The 16,435-nt window shown below is 44.8% G+C and overlaps 1 long non-coding RNA gene and 1 pseudogene across 2 annotated transcripts in view; both read left to right on the top strand.

Moving 5' to 3' along the window:
- Positions 1–16,435, top strand: part of LOC308105620 — a 268,182-nt gene that overhangs the window by 38,121 nt on the left and 213,626 nt on the right. The window lies entirely within an intron of this gene.
- Positions 623–5,711, top strand: LOC308105798 (beta-1,4-galactosyltransferase 1-like; annotated as a pseudogene). The gene is made up of 2 exons: positions 623–670; positions 4,886–5,711. The product of its transcript is annotated as a beta-1,4-galactosyltransferase 1-like (transcript).

Genomic DNA, 16,435 nt, shown 5'->3' on the forward strand with positions numbered 1-16,435 from the left:
ACGCGCACGCACGCACACGCACACGCACACGCACGCACACAGTACATAATGACAGGCACTCAAGGCACCTCTGAAGTCTTCCCAGACAGACACTCTCCTGAAGTTATCATCGTCTCTCAGCTCAGCGGCAATAAGATCACTTACATAATCACCTTGGAGAGAACAGCGTGAAGGTAGCCTATATATGCCACAACTTGGCCTCACGCTCACGGTTCCTTCTCCTAAAAAAAAAAAAAACAGCTTTGCAATCTAGTCAGACTCAGCACTAGTCTAGTCCCCCCCCTTCAAGTTCAACACAGCAGAAGAACACTGAGAGGAACTATAGGGAATCAGTTTGTGCATGCAGAGGAGACGGCAGCAACTGCTGCCCGTTTCCCTTGTCAAATTTTAAGAATGTAAAATCAACCTTGTGGTTTGGGGAGGGAATGGAATCAGAAAGCTCTTCTTCTTACCTGGACTGTGGGTGCCGCTGCTGGTGGTGGTGCTGCTGCTGCTGCTGCTGTGTGGGTTAATCAGATCCTATCTCTGTCTGTGGAAGAGTCGCGGAGAAAGAGATACAAAAGAGAGAGAGAGAGAGGAGGAGAGAAGGAGAGAAATAGAGAGAGAGAGGAGGAGGTAAGAGATGGGAGCGCTGGAAAAGAGTGTGAGAGCGGAGAGACCCGACATGAGAGTGGGGCTCTGAGAAAGTGTGCCTGCGTGTGAGAGCGCACGAGAGAGAGAGAGAGAGAGAGAGAGAGAGAGAGAGAGAGATAGGGGGGACAGAGCGGTGGAACTGTGACAGCCTTGCTCTCTTGCATAGCACTCTGTTCCACTGAGGGGGGATGCGCTGCTGGCATCAGGAGGTGGTACTTCTCAGTCAAATGACATCTGCTTCTTTCTTCAAAACCATTGGCTGAAGAGGGATGATTCCCTAATAAGCCAGACCCACTGTCTCCAAGTGTGCACACCCCTCCATATCCTCACAGCGCAGACACATAACACAAATGCAAGTATACATCCTTATGCACGTACACACACACACACCCTTTTTCTTTCTGTGCAGCTTACAAGGAATCTCTTTACAACTCCCTTTGTCTCTCTCTCTCTCTCTCTCTCTCTCTCTCTCTCTCTCTCTCTCTCTCTCTCTCTCTCTCTCTCTCTCTCTTCATTCTGCCGGCGCTCGCACAAGTCTCTCCATTCTCCCGTGTCCTCGCCTCCGTGAGCATTGTCTATTTTTTTTACAATAGCTCTTTTTGATATTAGAGTTCTCAATTGCAGTGGCTTTCAATTCTGTGCCCCATTGAAAAAGGAAATTCCCAGCCAATTCCAAGGCAGCTTTCAGGGAAATGAAAAGGGTTAGTTAGTTTTTTTCACGGTCTATATAATGTTAAGGCCCATCCCATAACAGGATATATCACACTATACTGACACTCTCACATTCTGTGCCTGAAAGCCTACTTTATATGTATTTAACGTTATTATATGCATTAGACTGAACCGCTGATTGCCCATAATCATACTTCACTCAATTGAGCATTTTGCAGTAAAAAGTGATGATTGTATTAAGCACTTTCAACCTGCTGACCCTATTTGGTTTGCCTGGTCGCCAGACAAAACGTTGGCACTGTATGTTTCTGCGAATCACAAGATGTGGGCTTTTTTTTACCCAATAAACGTTGCATGTCAACATTTCCAGATGCAGACCATGTTGACTCAATCCTAGTTTGTTTAATGTCGAAGTACATTATAACGGAGAACATTGATTCTCTGCCTCTTGGTCAGTGTTGGGCCCGTTACAAGAAAATATATAATAATATTATTACACTATTTATTACTCCCTGCCAAAAGTAATGTGTTGTAGTACTTTTCTGTTACTTTGGTTAAATGTGTACCCTCATTAGTTAAAGTAAAGACCCAGACTGATCCAGTCTGGGTCTAGAGCAGATAGAGAAATGGAGTGTGCATGTATGTGTATGTATGTACAAATTACCGGATACAATAGGCGAGCCCTAGACAGGATCACCCTGGTTAATTCGGAATAAAGACCAAGCTTTCCCCAGACATGTAGCCTTACTGCGGAGCGACGCTATTTACAAGGAATACACTTCCATCCACCCAGACCTGAGAAAATCCTAACTAGTTACTTTTAGGGGAAAGTAACTAATATAACTCAATCCATTAAAGTAATTTGTTATGTTACTTTTACTGGAAAAATTTATAATATTATACTGTTTCTGTTACTTTACTCTTGTTATTTTCCAACACTGCTCCTGGTATGCAACTCGAACGGTGTTGGCATAAGCGGGCTATACAATGGTACGTTTTTTTCCTCTGGCGATTGGGCAGATTTTTGGCATGCCATTAAAAGGCAATAAAAATGTTATGTGAAATACATTCGAAGAATCCTATATCTAAATTTCCTAGAGGAAATTTAAATATAAACGTCACACCAGGGGCCACGTGTGGTCCCTGGGTGCCAAAGATGCACCATTGCCCCAATACGCACCAAACTTGGCACATACCTGCCATGACAATAGTCATACCAGGGCCACAGGCACTGCTCCAATATGCACCAGACTTGGCGCAAACACTGTTCAGGGGTCTGCCATGACAATAGTCACACCAGGGACCATGTGTGGCCCCCAGGGGCCACATCAAGGGCCACTGGGGGCCACAGGCGCAACATTGCTCCAATCTGCACCAAACTTGACACAAACACTGTTCGTGGATCTACCAAGACAATAGTCACACCAAAAAACTATGAAGATCTACTTTTCAAAAATAACAGCTTACACCGCCTCTCAATGCAACATACTGTGAACTTATAGATCAGCTATTATTTGAAAATGTATGTTCAAATTTAATGCTTGCTGACTCAATTTTAACAACAGGTTCAGCCAGTCATGTTTCTGTACAAGATCATAATATTCCTATGTTTGCATATAATTAAAACACTGTGATGCATATGCCAACCCCCTACATTTGTGACTATCAGACATGAATTACAATTAGTATTTTTTTTATTTTTATGATTTGGTTAAAATACTCTTATTATCCATTTTAAAACTGTGTGGGATATCAAATGAATGCTGGAGATGAATGTGTTTAACGACTTGAACCCCAGAACATTCGCCAAAAATAGCAGATCTATTGTAGATCTACAGTAGATCAGCTATTGATTGTCTAAGTACAGAGGGTCTAAGTGGTTAATAATGATCACATTTTGAAGTGGTGTCAATTACTGAAATTAAGTACAGTTACAGTGAGTCATTATAGTCATTTACACCTAAACTAACATTTGAAAGAAGAAAAGTGATATTTTCACACTCTACTATGTTACACTGTGTTCCTGTCATATGTGAAAAGTAAAAATGTGGCAAGCTGCGAGCGAGCGGCATAATGTCAGCCTGAGCATCGCAAAAGCTGTGTGTGTGTGTGTGTGTGTGTGTGTGTGTGTGTGTGTGTGTGTGTGTGTGTGTGTGTGTGCGTGCGTGCGTGCGTGCGTGCGTGCGTGCGTACGTGCGTGCGTGCGTGTTCGCGCGCACGTGTGTGCGTTTACTTCGAAGTAGGCTTTTCTAGTGGGCTCACTTGCTGTGTTTGAATGAAGTACAGTACAGTTGTTAATGCCATCTCTTGCTCTGTCTGTCTGTCTGTCTGTCTGTCTGTCTGTCTGTAGTATGGTAACAGTAACAGGATAGGTGGGCACTACAGAAATCTGGGCACCTCAATGTAAAATATTTTGTTCAAACTGAGAGAGAAATGAAGCAGGGACCCCCTTAGCTGAGAGAGGGATGTAGCAGGGACCCCCTAGCTGAGAGAGAGATAAAGCAGGGACCCCTTTAGCTGAGAGAAAGATGAAGCAAGGACCCCCTAGCTGAGAGAGAGGTGAAGCAGGGACCCCGTTAGCTGAGAGAGGGATGAAGCAGGGACCCCCTAGCTGAGAGAGAGGTGAAGCAGGGACCCCTTTAGCTGAGAGAGAGATGAAGCAGGGACCCCCTAGCTGAAAGAGAGATGAAGCAGGGACCCCCTTAGCTGAGAGAGAGATGAAGCAGGGACCCCTTAGCTGAGAGAGAGATGAAGCAGGGACCCCCATAGCTGAGAGAGAGACAATCTGGGAACCCAAAGCCAAATGAGAATGAAAAACAGCGCCCTCTGCTGTTTGTACTATCTCATCTTGGCTCTGGGACAATGACAACGTGGCACCCGTGCGCAAAGGAAACCGGGGTTTTGGTCTGCCTTCAGCTTTCACTTCCGGTGGTGCCACTATGTTTTCATTCCCACTAACAATATTTCTACACGGAACACTAACACCACTTCTCCCAGAGAACATGGATCGTTTTGGTTATAAGCCCACTTGTTTCTATGATGAAAGAGTAAGTTAAAATGTGAATATCTATCCGTGGTTTTGTCTGCTCCGCGGACGCTATTGTTAAATTAGTTTGGGTTTGTTTCGAGGGGGAAAGATCGACGGACACGTGAATCCCGCCCACTACATTTGATTGGGTAAAGCGCGGCCTGCTTCCTGATCTGAAGGCACGCCCACTTGTAGCCACTTGAGAGATGAAGCAGGGACCCCTTAGCTGAGAGAGAGATGAAGCAGGGACCCTTTAGCTGAGAGAGAGATGAAGCAGGGACCCTTTAGCTGAGAGAGAGATGAAGCAGGGACCCCATAGCTGAGAGAGAGATGAAGCAGGGACCCCTTTAGCTGAGAGAGAGAGATGAAGCAGGGACCCCCTAGCTGAGAGAGAGATGAAGCAGGGACCCCTTAGCTGAGAGAGAGAGATGAAGCAGGGACCCCTTGGCTGAGAGAGAGATGAAGCAGGGACCCCTTAGCTGAGAGAGAGATGTTGTTTTGTCTGCAAGTCACACTCCCTGCACCACCAGCATGTCCTGATGAAACCTCTAGTCTCCACTGCTGGTCGGTCCTCTTAGGGTGGAGTTCAGTTCCGAGGTGAGTCTAGAGAGCAAACTGCTAAGAAGAATCCCAACATTGAGCCTGGTGACCGGTATCGACCTAAAGACTGTGTGTGTCCTCCCAGAGGGTAGCTGTGATTATTCCCTTCAGAGACAGTGAAATATTGTCTCCACTATCTACACCCCATCCTACAGCGACAGCAACAGGACTGTGGCGTATACTGTATGTCATCCACCAGCATGGAAACGAGACATTTAACAGAGCTAAGCTGTTGAACATTGGTTACTCAGAGGCTCTGAAGGATTATGACTACGATTGCTTTGTGTTCAGTGACGAAGACCTGATTCCAATGGACGACCGGAACAGCCTCAGCCTCAGCCAGCCCAGACATCTGGCCACCGCCATCAAAAACTGGAACTTCTGGTTACCAATTATTATGGAGGTGTATCGTCGATGAGTAAAGAGCAGTTTTTGAAAATCCATGGTTTCCCAAATAACTACTAGGGATGGGGAGGAGAGGATTATGACATTTATAACAGGGTTGTGTATAAAGGTATGTCTGTGTCACATCCCAATGGAGTGGTGGGGAAATACAAAAACCTCCCTCAGTGTGAGAGACAAACGCAACCAATAAAACCCAGAAAGATGGGACCTTTTAACTCGCCCCAGACGGACCATGACAACAGACGGGATCAGCTCTCTGTGCTACAAGGTGGTGAGGACAACAAGAGAACCGCTGTACACCAACATCACTGTGGACATCGGCAAGCGGTCATACATGACACCAACGGAGAAGAAATGGAACAAAATCAAATGAATGAGTGGAAGAGTAGTTGATTTGAGTGTGAACAAAGGAAAAGAGAGCTGAGGTTAAGGGAATTAGATTATTACTGACACGTTTATGTGCAGTGATTTAGTGTAGCCGTCACAGGACCCCAGTGGAGTCCGATCCTTTTATGCTATGCCTGGACTATGAACTGGCCATAAGTGTCAGGTTATTGCTGACCCACATTCGTTGTGCTCACTCTTATCTTGCTTCCTGCTTTGAAATCTGAACTACTACTACTAGAATCAGAATCAGAATCAGAATCAGTTTTATTGTCACATCACAGGTTTACAAGGTAAAAAAGTGGGTGAAATTCTTTTTTGTACATCGTTCCCATCGCAACGTTAGTTTCCATAGAAAGAAGAGGGGGGGGGGGGAGAAGAAGAGGGTGGGGGGTAAGTGGGAAGGAGATCAAAAACAAGAGAGCAACAGAAGGCCAGACAAGTTATCTACATATTTACAAATTACCTGAGATAATAAAAACAAAAACAAAAACTAAACTAAGGTGCCTGAGCATAGCAGCAATGTATTGTATACTGTGCATGTTATACTTATACTGTGCATGATAGACAATGGACGTTAAGGTGCTTAGAGGAAAAGGAGCACAATAAAAAGACCAAAAAAAAGTCAGTGCGTTATACAAGGGATTAAGGTGCAAAAGGTCAGTGCGTGTCCACCTAGAGTGGACTGACCCTAGTATAATCCGCATGTAGCTCCATGAGGGAGTGCAACAAAAAGTCATTTGTACCTGGTGTAGCCCACAGGTGTGTCCGAGGGGGGGCTAAAGTCCAAGTCATTGTCCCTGGTATAATCCACAGGTGTGTTCAGGAAGAGCCAGAAAAAGTCTGCGCTGCCTGTTGTCAGGCTGCTGAACAAGGCCTATGCCTCATTCAGGCTTATGCCCCATTCAGCATTCTGACAGCAGCCGGATTGAAACTACACCAGTACCTGGTGGTGGAACTCTTGATACTGCGGTAGAGCCCCTTGCCCGGTCGCGGTCGTTGTAGGGGGTTGAACAGTCTGTGACTTGGGTGGTGCTTGTCCTTGATGATGCGCTTGGCTTTGACCACGCACCGCTTTTTGTACAGTTCCTGGAGCGCTGGGAGCTCGATTCCCATTATCCGCTCTGCCGATCGCACTACTCGTTGTAGGCTGATCTTTTCTCGGGCAGTGCAGTTCCCGTACCAGGCCGTGACACAGCCTGTTAGGATGCCTTCGACAGAACTGTTGTAGTACAGCCTGAGGATGCGACGTCCTACTCCGAGCTTCTTCAGGCGGCGGAGCCAGTACAGTCGCTGCTGAGCCTTTTTCCTCACGTGTGGAGTGCGTCTCCCATTTGAGGTCCTCCTCGATGTGTACTCCGAGGAACTTGAACTCGCTGACCCTTTCCACTGCAGCACCGTCGATGAGGATGGGCGCATGGTCTCTCCGCGGCCTCCTGAAGTCCACGATCAGTTCTTTGGTCTTGTCGACGTTAAGAGAGAGGTTGTTCTCCCGGCACCAGCGTGCTAGTGATTTGATCTCCTCTCTGTAGTCAGACTCGTCGTTGTTGACGATTCGGCCTATCACTGTCGTGTCGTCCGCGTACTTTATGATGGTGTTGGAGACATGTGTGGCTATGCAGTCATACGTGTACAGGGAGTAGAGGAGGGGGCTCAGCACGCATCCCTGGGGTGCTCCGGTGTTGAGGGTCAGGGGGTCGGATGTGATGCTGCCCATTCTCACCACCTGATGTCGGTTGGACAAGAAGTCCTGTATCCAGTCGCACATGCTTGGGTGTAGCCCTAGGTCTCTGAGCTTTTTGTCAAGTATTGCTGGGACGATGGTGTTGAATGCTGAGCTGTAGTCCACGAACAGCATACGTACATATTTGTCCTTCAGCAGCTTGTTGTCCATGTGCGAGAGGACGGTGTGGAGAGCCATGGCAATAGCGTCGTCGGTGGATCTGTTTTTGCGGTATGCATACTGCCACGGATCCAGCGAGGCAGGTAGCGTGGAGCTGATGTATTCCCTCACCAGTTTCTCGAAACACTTGCTGACGATCGGGGTGAGAGCAACAGGTCTCCAGTCGTTCAGGCATGTCACTTTGGCCTTTTTGGGAATGGGCACAATGGTTGACATTTTGAACCCTGCAGGGACCACAGCCAGGGAGAGGGAGAGGTTAAAGATGTCAGCGAAGACACCCGCCAGCTGGTCTGCACATGTCTTAAGGACCCGGCCTGGAATCCCATCAGGTCCGGCTGCCTTGTGGATGTTGACCCGTGTGAAGGCTGTACGCACTTCTCTCTCCGAGATGGTTAGAGGGTTGTCCTCTGCTGGTGCTGCTGATGGCCCCGCTTGGCTGCCGCGGTTGGAGCTGATCTCAAACCGGCCGTAGAAAGTGTTCAGTTCGTTGGGGAGGCAGGCAGGCGGGTTCACCTCGCTTCTGGTTCTTGTTTTGCAGTCTGTCAAGGTGTGTACCGCCTGCCATGTGCTCCTGATGTCGCCATTGCTGAGTTTGTCTTGCATCTTTTTTGTGTAGGCCTTTTTCGCCTTCCTGATGGCGCTGTTTAGGGCCGCGCGCGTCGTGTTGCGCGTTTCCACGTCGCCAGATTTGAAACCAGCATCCCGTTCATGCAGATGTGCACGTACTCCGCTGTCCATCCATGGTTTCTGATTGGGATAGATCCGAACTGTCTTTTTTGGGACTATGTCATCTATGCACTTACTGATAAAGCCAGTGACTGAGTCTGAGAGTTCGTTGATGTTATTCCCAGCGGCGTTCTTAAACATCCCCCAGTCAGTCTGGTAGAAGCAGGATTGTAGCATAGCGTCTGTGTCCTCAGACCAGATTCGGATTTCCTTCTCAACGACCGGCTCCCTTTTTAGCCTCTGTTTGTAGGCAGGTAGCAGCTGGATGGCGTCGTGGTCAGAGCTTCCTAGCGGTGGGCGTCGGAGGGCTTTGTATCCATCCTTGAAGGGCGTGTAGCAGTGGTCAAGAATATTGTCACCACGGGTACTGCAGGCGACATGCTGGTGGAATTTGGGAAAGACCTTTTTTAAGTCTGTCCGGTTGAAGTCGCCTAGGCAGATGACTGCGCAGTCCGGGTGGCGATTTTCTTGTGCACTGATCGCCTGGTGTAATTCCCTCATAGCTGTGTCCTTATTAGCTCCAGGATGAATGTAAACAACGGCTACAATCACAATGCTGAAGTCGCGTGGTAGGTAGAAAGGACGGCAGGCTATGATTAAAAGTTCAAGGTCTGGTGAGCAGTGACTATCTAGGATTTTAACATCTTTGCACCAGTTGTTGTTGATCAAGGCACAAACTCCCCCCCCACGTTGCTTACCGCTCAGTACAGGGTCTCTGTCCTTCCTATACGCGGTGAAGCCAGGAGGAGTGATAGAAGAATCAGATGCTAACTCCGTTAGCCACGTCTCTGTTAGCACCACAATGGACGTGTTCCTTGTCTCACTGTTATACTTTACGCGCGCTAGTAAGTCGTCCATAGTGGTCACAGTTCTTGATTCACACAGAGATCTAACGTTCGCTAGCAGGATTGAAGGCAGTGCAGGTTTATATCCACGTTTTGTTGTTCTTACGAGGAGACCTGCTCTTGTCCCTCGTCGCCAAGGTCTTTTTCGTCGCCTCGGGTAACTTTTTGTTCCAGCCGGAACAAAGGGAACCCCTCCCCCCTCCCAGCCGAGTGGAAGGTTTTCGGCAAAAAAGTCCGGAATTCTGTGTGTAATCGCTGTGCTGATGTCCATAAGTGCTTGTCTGTCATAACTCCTTAGACACGCGACGGTGTAGGGAAAAAGGAGAAGGCTAAAAAATACTAAAAAGATGGAAAAACGTTGCGATGTTACGGAGCGCGTACGGATGCGGCCGTCCTTCATGGCGCTCCCAGTAGTGATCTACTACTAATCTAGGGAGCATCTTAAGAGCGAAACCATCAATGCCAAGAATATCTATTTATTGTCTCCGCCAGGCCGAAGGCTTGGCGTGTGTGTGCGTGTGCGTGTGCGTGCGTGCATGCGTGTGTGTGTGTGTGTGGCCTGTTATAGCGCCAGGAGGCAGCTTTTTGCTAAACAATTTTTTTGTGTTGTGCATGTGTGGGACAAATACAGTACATGATGACATGCACCACCGGGTGGTTTTTGTGCAGACCATGAAATCCTGCCATACTGCCCCTGGTTTCCTACAGCTGTATTAACAATAACTAACAGGTTTTATGACAAATGGACATGATGCTCATTCATTTATGGCCAAATCTGTGCTGCACACACTTTTTCGTTAATGCCCCTCACTCCCTATTATTCAATTTCAAAAATATTTTTTGGGGACATGTTTGAACAGCTTAATTAGACATACCCAGCACACTTGGTGATATAAATGTCATTGATTTATGGTCAAATTGTTGTGCCATTCATGGTTACTTGAACCGATGGCTCCACATCCTTTTGAAGTTAATTGTAAATATCTTCTAAACTAAATAAGGTGGACATTTCCCATTTGTACCATTTACCATCTCATGGGAATTTACAAATAGGGTTTCAGCCCTTTGGCCTGAACCTGTAATTAAAATATCCACGTCCAGTTATCATCTATGTACTGTATGCGGCAGACACTCACTCACTCTCATCTATCTGCATCGAAAACATAAAAAAACTATTTATTGCCTTTTCTATTGCAACAGATTGAACGCACTGACGTGACTGATGTAGCTCAATTAAGAATATTTATTTGTGTGCTCACGCATATTTGACTGTCACCGATGAGCCGGTACTGAGAGGCATTATGTAGCAGAGGCTTGAAAATGGAGAATGCTGGTGTGGTAATGAAAACCGTTCCATTTTATTAAAGTCAAGGGAGTCCCTGTTACTTTCAATTAAGTGCAGAAATTGAACTATTCATGAATGAGAAGGGAAACCAGCTGGCCGAGCTGGATGACCGGGGGGGAAGAAACCTCCTATCTCCACATAATAACTTTTGTTTTTTTTTCGTAAATGAACGCCCTACTTGATCATACTACACCGTCACACAAAAGTATAAAAAATAGAAGATCTGCAAGCTCGAAATACGACGCGAAGCAGATCTTCTACTTTTTTTATTGAATCCTGAAATGCAACAGTTTTGGACATACATGTGTGAGGTTCCCACCAGACAGAGACGATATGCTGAATGGTATGCAAGTTGTTACAGACTTGAAGTGGGCCGGTTACTCACTGAAGTGGGCCGGTCTGTCTGAGTTCCCTTATTACTTATAATTGTCCACTACAATTAACTGGTGTGCATGTTGAAATTGTATATGCAGAAATTGGAAGCCTAAGAATGCTATCATCATGTTTTATATGACAGAATGCTACGACAGCATTCATGCCTTTCAGTGCTGAGAGCATTGCACAGACCAAAAAAAAGTAATTTCGTCTGCATGAAGTCACATTTTGACCAATCTGGGCCGTGACCTACAGTAATGCAGTGGTTCTCAAAGTGGGGTCAGCGAAACTCACTTTGACCACATCACATCGGCTGATCTACAAGCTCACAACATCTCGCGATGTGACGCGTTTCAAATCCTCTTTGAAGATTACAATATTTTCGAAACATTTTAAAAACGTATGGCACAGAATATTTTCAGATGGGGATCCTTTGCCAAATTCTTTTCAATTTGTGGGTAGCCAACTTGACATGAAAACCTTTTGAGAACCACTGCTGACAAAATGAGTTCGACCCCCGTGCCCTCGAAAGAAGAAAAGGAGATGGAGGGGTACTGTACCCGATGTCCATGTGACGCTATATGCCTATGACAAGGACCAAAAGACACTGGGAAACATGAGCATAAAAAAACAACTACAAAGCTGCTGAAGGCAATAAGAATACATTTTAAGAAATCACAAGGGTAGGTGCAAAATACAGCATTGATTTTGGCCTTTAATGAAAAAAATGACTACAAATTCTTCAAAGTGCCATATCTCAATTGATCTTTACGGAGGAGGACAAATGGAGAAGCTTTCAGCTGAGTCTGCAAAAGAAGGTAGTTTAGGGTTTATTATGAGTGTGGATTTGGCAAAGGGTTAGCTATGCCCGTCATCGCTCTTAGATGTCAAATCCAGACCCAAGTCTTCTCCAATGTTACCCACATCAGTGTGAGAACAGCATTCTCCACAAGACCCTGTATTTCTGCTCTCAAACTCTACGCCACAGTGCTGTTTCATAGTAGTAACCTCTACGTTTCACTAGGTTATATTTTCAATCAACCAGCCAGTGATGGACAGTAACTAAGTGCATTTGCTTGAGTACTGTACTTCATTACATTTTTGGAGTATTATTTTTTTTTTTTTTTTTTTTTTGCAAGCTCTTGACTTTCACTACGCATTATTTCAAATAGAAATATTGTACTTTTGATTCCACTACATTTCTAGGAAATAATAATAATAATGTTTATTGTCCCCGAAGGGATATTTGTCTTCACAAGTCTATTCAAAAACAACAGAAAAACAACACATAACCATAGCACAAAACAAGATATCACCAAGACAAAACATGAGGTCCCCACTGTACTGTACACAGAAAACCATCCTATCGACGGGGTAGTTTGTTTAATGCCGCAATAGCTGAGGGGACACAACTCTTGCTAAAACAAACCTTTTCCCACTGGGAAGGTGGGAAAAGGTTTTGTATCTTTGCCCCGATGGAAGGGACTCATAGAACCAAAACTTATATATATATATATATGATGAATAAACAACTTAAGCCCCATTTCAAATACAGTGAAAATAGCAGATCTACAAGCACTCCACGTGCTGCAGCGCCACACATTGAGAGCTTGTGGATCTGCTATTTTGACAATTGTTTCAAATTTCGAAAAATGTCAGGATTTTTTATTTTATTTTTTTTAATACTTGAGCATTACATTGAGGATAAACTTTGTCCACCACTGCAACTAGGGGTGCAACAGTTTTTTGAGTGGAGGAGAGAGCGCTTTGGATATCATGTCCAGAGTGATCACACACAGCGTTTATTGATGCCCGCAACGTTCAAACCTACCAACCGCTACTGTGCTCCCAACAGCCTGGCATAGATGTGAACCTCTAGTGCTGTGTATTGTCGGAATGAGCTTTGTTTGCGCTCGTTTACAGTATATATGTGCAAAAAGAGTGACTTTGAGAGCTGTTTTACCGCACAATGAAAGTCAATCTATCTTTTGATTATTAGTTGCCGAAATTGTTTAATTAGCTTCATCAACTGTGCACTGGAGCAATACACTGTATATCTCGCCAACTGGACTAGTTACATCACGACCATGTAACTACACAACCCAAACCTCTACCAAGGTGTCATGTGAACTGGTAGGACATTGCTAATCTTAACAGTTGCAGTGTTGGCAGAGAACTCTACGGAGTCCAATCTTCCTAGTTTCATATTGATTTTATGGACACAGGGCGGAAGACTCCATCATTACAGCCAGTAACAAATGTTCACATGAAGCATGCCTTCTGCAAACGTGCAATGATTAGCCTCTGATGGTCTGTGATCATTCAATCAGCCCTTAGGGCACAAGATGAGACATTTTCGGCAAGTTACTTTAAGTTCCGAGTAGTAGCAGATTGGAGTGCTCTGTAAAATTCAATACGCCTGCCTTTAAAACAAATTAGTTTTACCAGAGACAAAAGCTAGGTACTCTCTCTGCAAGATCTCCATAAAAAAAAATAATACACACTAATGCAGGAGGATGGGTATGATTCAGTCCACCTGAATTATTTATTACATTTTTTTCTATCTTCCCTGTAGTCCTACTACACAGTCAAATACAATGTACATTTGTACACTCCCAGAGTCAAATTAACACTGCAGATTTTTTTTTACTGCGTAACAGGATTTGCCAGCCAACGCGGGCCGGCTTCCCATGGTGACTTAACCCAAACAGTTTTCAGACAGAGTTTGACAGAGGTTTATGTTTGGGTGCTCCCTGATGGGTGCATTTCTCATCAGTGTGAAAGCACACCGGCCAGCTGAGCTAATTAAAGCTTTTCCAGCTAGTTCCAGTTTGCTGGCAGATTCCAGCGATGGCACACCTCATTTTCAGAGAGAGAGAGGGAGAGAAAAACAACATTGCAGCTTGTTTCAGCTCATAGCTTTGTTCCACATTTCATGTGGCCTTGCAGTTAGTTTATCCCTTTGGGCAAGAAGTGTGCATTCATTTGGGAGAATTTCACAAAGTCCTTTTTAGTTGCTTTGATTTTTTTTTCTTTAGTCCTTTTATCTCACACCAAATGACATTCTGGTAGGCGTGGGCAGAGGCCAACATTCTAGTATAACAATCCCACAGTAACCTTATAACAGATGTGTGACAATTGAAAAGGAAGACAAAACAGACGCAGTATGTGGTTGTGAGTGAAATACACAGTACAACTTAAGCTGGGCTTACACTACAGGATAATCAGGGTTATTTGAGACCTCCCGAGATTCGGTCTACCCCAATTTAGCTCGGGAGCCAATCTCGGGCGTAAATATCGTCTAGTGTGCTGGTTCAAAGATCCAATCTTAACCCTTCCGAGTTGCTCACAGGGACGGTCGGGGCCGCCCGAACATTTTCAAACATGTTTGATATTTTTCTGGATCGCTACTGTATGGAACGGTACAGGGGAGGACCGAGAGAAAGACGGCCGCTGTTCCGACGCGAGGGACGGGCACCGCTGTGCCCACAGCCCGCTAATCTGATGCACGTGGGTGTGCGCATGCACACCCACACACACACACACACACGCACACGCACACGCACACGCACACGCACACGCACACGCACACACACACACACACTACCAGTCAGGTTGTTACGTAGGATGGACAATCAAGTGCAGCTGCGGTGGATCAAATTGACTGACTGGTGATGACATAATATATTTTCACCCGTCATTCCTTCATTTATTTAGGCTATTTATTTTATGTTTACCGAATAATTTCTCCATTTATCACATCTATCTACTGTACCTGTCTATACTTTACCAGTGAAAAGTATCAACAAGCGCGTAATTGTGATGAAACAATTACAACTACACTGGATCCATTACGGCGTGGGTCTTCAACAGGGGGTCCAGGACCCCTAGGGGGTCCTCATAGTAACTACAGGGGGTCCACCAAATCATCGCAGCGCAAGGCATTGTGAGCTTGTAGATCGGGTATTTTCGGAGAGTTGGTGTAGAGGAAAAAAGAGCAGACCAAGTGCATAGCCAAAAGGTCGAGTTGACTAAATATTGAGGATTTAAAAGGTCAACTGTCTGAAAATACGCATGAATCCAACACAACACTGATGTCAGTGCTGTCAAACAAGTCCTTGAATCTGTCTATGACATCTATGAAAAAGTTTCATCTGCAAACAGAAGTTTATACAATATGTAGTAGCGGGGGGTCCCTGCTTCCTCTCTCTCTCTCAGCTAAGGGGTCCTTGGCCTGAAAAGCCTTGAAGACCCCTGCATTACGGGAACACAGGCTCTTTCTTGGTCCATGTCCTGAAAAGGCAGTGACAGCGACGACATATGAGTCATTGCTTGCTTCACCTGCTAGGGGTCTAGTGTATTGTGGGACTATTTGGAATGTGTGAACGGCACAGGATATGCAACATGAACAAGAGCTGAGATCATCACACATCCGTTCACTTTTAGCTTTGCACAGTGGTGGAAAAAATTCTAAATTTTTTTACTTAAGTAAAAGTATCAACACTGCAATGTAGAAATACTCTGTGACAAGTAAAAGTCTGGAATTCAAAATGTACTTGAAAGTACAAAAGTATTGGTATCAAAATGTACTTAAAGTACCAAAAGTAGAAAGTACTCGTTACGCAGAACGCCCTATTTCACAAAGTTTTCAAATATAAAATGCATAAACATCTTTTGAAAATAGCAGATCTACAAGCTCACAATGCTTTGCATCGCGACGCATTGTGACCTTGTAGATAGGCTATTTTCAAATGGCCAAAATGTATATACTGTAGGGCAAGTGGTAATGTATGTTTTGTAATAATAATCAAAATCTACAAAGCAACTAAAGTTTTAAAATAATTGTAGTGGAGTAAAATATTTACCTCTGAGATGTAGTGGAGTAGAAGTAAAAGTATTGAAAATTGGAAATACTCCAGTAAAGTAAAAGTACCTCAAAATCGTACTCTAGTACAGTACTTGAGTAAATGTACTTAGTTACTTTCCACCACTGCTTTACAGGTACCGGTATTCTACTCACATCTATAGGTTCTCTTCTAGACAGCTCACCCCCTTAGGTGCCACTGTTAATACTGATACTTCAGTTGAAGGGTTTTATATTTTCAAACAACATTTTATTGAAAAAGAAAAACCAGAGGAAATTGCAGTCGGATGTACAAGATCACGTGTTGTGTGAGCTTGCAGCAATTTTCTTCAATTCTGAAAATGTTAGAAAACAAACGAAATGTGTTCAACAGATGAATTCATACGGACTAATTGAAACGAGTCTCGCGATTATGCAAAAAAGAAAATTATCTCAAATAATTCTGCTCGGACGATTGCGTAATAATCGTGACAGGCCTACTGATCGCTTGACGTATCCAGTTACAGTGGTCTTTGATGTCATGTTAGCGTTCTCGCCTGCATCGTTATTATGCGTTTCCTCATGCCTTAACCCATTTAGAACCGGGAAAGCATCTTGTGTCAATTTCGATTTCTTTGGCTATTAAAAAAATAGCAGATATACAAGCTCATAGCTT

Source organism: Gymnoscopelus braueri (assembly GCF_963280865.1).
Source record: "Gymnoscopelus braueri genome assembly, chromosome: 18".
Lineage (NCBI taxonomy): Eukaryota > Metazoa > Chordata > Actinopteri > Myctophiformes > Myctophidae > Gymnoscopelus > Gymnoscopelus braueri.